The following is a 5,000-nucleotide window of genomic DNA, read 5'->3' on the forward strand; positions in this document are numbered from 1 at the left end:
GTGTGTGTGTGTGTGTGTGTGCGTGAACACAAACTCTACACAAAGAGATAATGATATATAGACACTAAAAGAAATGAAATTGAACATAACACTTCGAACTCGTCAAGAGTTTCTTATCAGACGAACAAATCACCGAATCACCGACATTTGGCAAGAGTTCGTTTCCTGTTTTGTCTGAATCTTTAGGTCCTGCAGTTCAGTCGTGAATCGTTGCCTTTGTCTGTGTTCATCACCGACGCTACTGCGGTCTGATTTACTTTTCGTTTAAGCGGATTGACTTTGTTTTGTGTATTATGATTTTAATATGAGCTTACAGGGAAGACAAGGAAAACTAGTTTTGCCATAAAGGAGTGGCTCGTATTCATATTTCTTCGTTGACTCTATTTTTTTTTTCCCCTCCCGTCACTCGTATTATGCAGGTAAGGCAGAAAAATAAAATAGTTTTGACACGAGCCAGTAAACCACCTGTCATTTCCGTTATTGACCAGAAAGTAAATAACAGATTCCAAAATCGTCGACATGGAAGAAATCGCCTGCTTGTGGTGGCGGCAACTTCTCACTTTCCGAGGTTTGTTATTCCCACAGTGCAATTAAACCGCTCGTTAACATTTCGAAATGGGCAGTAACACCCGTGGTTTATATAGTAGCGATTAAGCCAACCGCAATGTCGCTCTTGCCGGCTTAAGTGCTGCAATAAAACAGAAAAAGTGACAAAATCCTCGAGAGTTAGTTCGGACAGGTGGTTGTGATACTCGGCTCGAGGTCGGATGGTACGAGGGCCAAGGAGGTGGTACGGGGTCGTTGCAGGATGGTACTAAGGACGGGGAGGAAGTGGTATCATGTGATTTGCTTTTTTTTTTTTTGGGGGGGGGTGAAGGTTGGGGAAAATGGTACCAAAGAAGGGGAAAGATGGTGCCACGGATGGGGAGGGCAGTACCAGGGAAGAGGAAGGAGGGTACCAAGGTTGAGGGAAGATGGTACTAGGGTCGGATGACAGTGGTACCGAGATATGAGGAGAGTAATACCAAGGTCGGGGGAGATTGATACCTAAGTCTGGGGAGATTGGTACCAAAGTCTGGGGAGATTGGTACCAATGTCGGGGGAGGTTGGTACCATAGATTGAGGGAGGATGGTACTGTGGTATCTCGGTCGAGGTGGAACAGTGCGAGGGTGGGGGGAGTACGTACCAAGGTTAGATGATACCAGGGTTAGATGATACAAGCCAAGGTCGACTTGGAACTTAAAATAAATTCATCTCCTTTGTTACGATTTTTTTTTTCTTTTGCATATGATTTTGATTACCTTTGCCTTTTCTACTATCACGAAAAAAAAAAATCCTTTTTATCTTTGATTATAAGAATATTTATTCATATTCTGATCAACTTTGCGCTATCCTTCACCTTAAAAAATATTTCAGCAATATATCTTGCATAATGGAAAAGAATTTAAACCTTGTATCTTATTACAGAAAAATGCATCTGTTATATCTAGACGGATTTGAAATTGAGTATTTATTAGGTATGTTTTAATGATAAAAAGAATAAAACGTTTTGCTATTGATTTTTTAGTCATCAGAAATCTTAATTATGAGAGAGAGAGAGAGAGAGAGAGAGAGAGAGAGAGAGAGAGAGAGAGAGAGAGAGAGAGAGAGAGAGAGAGAGAGAGTCAGACAGATAAGCAGGCAGGCAGGCAGGCAGATATAGAGTGAGTGACAGAGAGAGAAAGAGAAAGAGAGGCAGATAGACAGAAATTCTTGCTATGTAGCTGCCAACTTCCGTCATTTAATAACACAAAATTACTCCATATGACAGTAATAGCCTCCCTATTTATGCGTGCCCCGACTTGGCATTTTGCATTTTACTCGTACTAACCTCTGAAACTACAAGCACTAACTTAGCACCTGTGACGTTAAACTTTTGAAAACTTAAAACATTCCATTCAGAGACCTTGCAGTTGTAAGTTGTGGAAATAACCGTCTCCCCCCCACCCCCCATCACCCCCTGCTTGTGTGCGTGGGTTTGTGCGTGTTTCATCATGTTTGTGATCTACGACTTGTCAAAGAAAATGGAAAATACAACAAAGAGGGAACGTACATCACTGTATCAATAATGACTAAATACTGATGATATTAACAAGAATCATCATTAGAACTGATATCAATAAAAAAAATAGGACGCCGAAAACGATAATGGTAGACAAGATGACAAAATAACAAACAAATGAAGGTAAAATGTGTACTTTACACATTCATTTACGCAATGGTGCAAGTAAAAGGATATATATGTAATGTGTGTTAATGCTGACAATTCTTAAATTATGATTGCGAAGGTAACAAAGGTATTCGTTATGTTTGATATGATTATTAGTATTAATGTAAAACTATATGATGGCCTATATCGTTATCTATCTATTTATATATATGTGTGTGTGTGTGTGTGTGTGTGTGTGTGTGTACATGTGTATGTATATATGCATACATATTTCTTTCTCTCTCCCTCTCTCGGTGTCTGGCCCTCTCTCTCTCTCTCTCTCTCTCTCTCTCTCTCTCTGTCTGTCTCATCTTTCTCCCTCTGTCTATTTATATATCTATTTAACTAGTAGGAGCCCTAGAGAAGAGTCCTGAAACAATCTGGAAAATGGTGAGCTTAGGGCGTTAGGCAGACAGAGAGGTCTTGATTCTTTTATTAAAAGATGAACGATATTGGAGAGAGACAATATCAGAGAGCATGGTGTCGCTCTTTGGCTCCCCGAAGGGAATCTCCCTGTCATATTGTATGAGCGGTCCAAGGACAGCTATAATTCACGTATTTGACATGTGACAATCAGCGACGAGGAAGGAAATGTTACAGCAACCCATTGATCTTGCGCAAGGAGAAAGGTAACACAAGTTTTGGTATATCTAGTCAGGCATCAAGAGACGTATAAACAGGTAAAGCAGTGAACATGCATATATGTGGGTGTGCGTATGAGTTGCGTATGTGACAGAGTAGAAATTGATATTATGAAAATTATGAAAACTAGTATATTATACAGAGTTTAACCACACACACACACACACACACACACACACACACACACACACACACACACACACACACACACACACACACACACACACTCACATGTGAGTGTATGTATACCAACACTCACATAAAGAATTCTAGTATATGCAGGTGATAAATAATCAAGTGATCAGGAATAAAAAAAAAGAAAAAGAAAAAAGAAAAAAATAATAATTATTTAGTTCCATTTACTGAATTAGATTTTTCCAGTCATATATCCTCTTAGTTACAGCTATTCAACTTTTTGATAGCAAATTAACAAGAGTTATCCGTTGTATGATACCATGATCAGTTCAACTTCAAATTAAAATACAATAAGCTTAACTTCTTAATGTTTTTTTGGTGACAGAGACACAGCAATCCATTTTCAGACTTAATTAAGCTCGCATTCTTCATCAGCAAATGATCTATTAACAGATAAAGAATCATGAATTGAAAAATTACGTTTAATGTAATTATTGGATCACCGAAAAATGCATCTCTTATACCTTGGAATAACAGACGTGAAATTGTTACCTACGTATAGCGCAGTTATGACCAAAAATCGCTACATGGAAATTTGGTAAGAATTTGCGAAAATTACTTTATTCTTCATTCTTCCAATCGGTTCTATTTTCATTTATACAAATATACTCAATCTAGGCCCACGTTCTTCTTCTTCTTCTTCTTATTATTATTATTATTATCGTGATTATGGAGAGCCATACAAAGAGCCACGCTGTAAAATTAAAGAATTATACCACTAATGTCTCAGTGCAAGTCAAAACACAGCTAAGAAAGAAAGAGATGATAGAAAATAATGAACTATTTACATAGTGATTATAATATATTAGCTGAACTCATAAGCGTATCAAGAGTTGGAAACATTGCAATCTAGGAAGGCAATCTATTCCAAAGCCTTCAAGTAGCAGTAAAAAAAACACCTAGAGATGTAAATGCAGACGATCGACTTACATCAAATGTCATTTAATTAAGGGTTATAAAATTTGCAGATTGATACAAATCAGTAAAAACTTATGGAGGGAGGTAAATTATCGGTTAAAATCTACGATACCCATTGTCTGAACCTAAATCAGACAGGAGAAATTTCATGGTATTGACAGAACGATCTAGCAATCTTAAGTGTGAATCTGCGGCAGATAACCACACAGGTCAACAATACTCAAAATGAGGCAGAATGAATGAAAAGAAACATCTACGAGTAATGTTATCTTTACAAATCCTCTTGCACTCGAATGATACCCAATTTAGACGAAACTGAGCGGGTTATATTCCTTGTTGTAGCTCATATGTAAGGATAAGGATACGTCCGATATGCAAAGCCCGGGCTATGCTTATGGAAGGATCCCGGCCTGTGCTGACTAATGCCGAATCGATTAGAGTATGTCAGCTGGTGCTGACTCGGTTGAGCTTAGTCCTTACCCGCCGTGGTGCCCAGCCACAGCAGTAACCTCCAGGCGACAATTGCAACTTCTCGCGCCTGGGCGGGGCGCGAACCACCGACCCCTCGGATGAGAGGCCGGTACGTTACCACTGTACAAGCACGGAGGCTGCTCAAATGTAAGTTTTGAATTAAGGGACACACCTATCAGCTTCAGACTATCCACCGAAGTTATCAAGATTCCATTAATCAACTGACTTGGATACTAAGGAAATTGCGTCGTAGACCGACTGAATCATTTCCTTGGACTTGGTGGGATTTAATTTTATGCCCCGCCGAGAGCATCACAACTGAATCATCATCAGGTCTACAGTGAGGCTATCAGCTATTTGCCTGGTTGCTGGAGAAGAAATATCCGCATAGTGAATAGTATCATCAACATATGCCTATTTTTTATTAGTAATGCCGGACCACATATCGTTGTATATAAGATGAAGTGCAAAGTGTCAATAACAGTACCCTGATAAACCCCAGAAGACACACGGGAATATGGGCTA

Source organism: Penaeus chinensis, chromosome 6, assembly GCF_019202785.1.
Source record: "Penaeus chinensis breed Huanghai No. 1 chromosome 6, ASM1920278v2, whole genome shotgun sequence".
Taxonomy (NCBI): domain Eukaryota; kingdom Metazoa; phylum Arthropoda; class Malacostraca; order Decapoda; family Penaeidae; genus Penaeus; species Penaeus chinensis.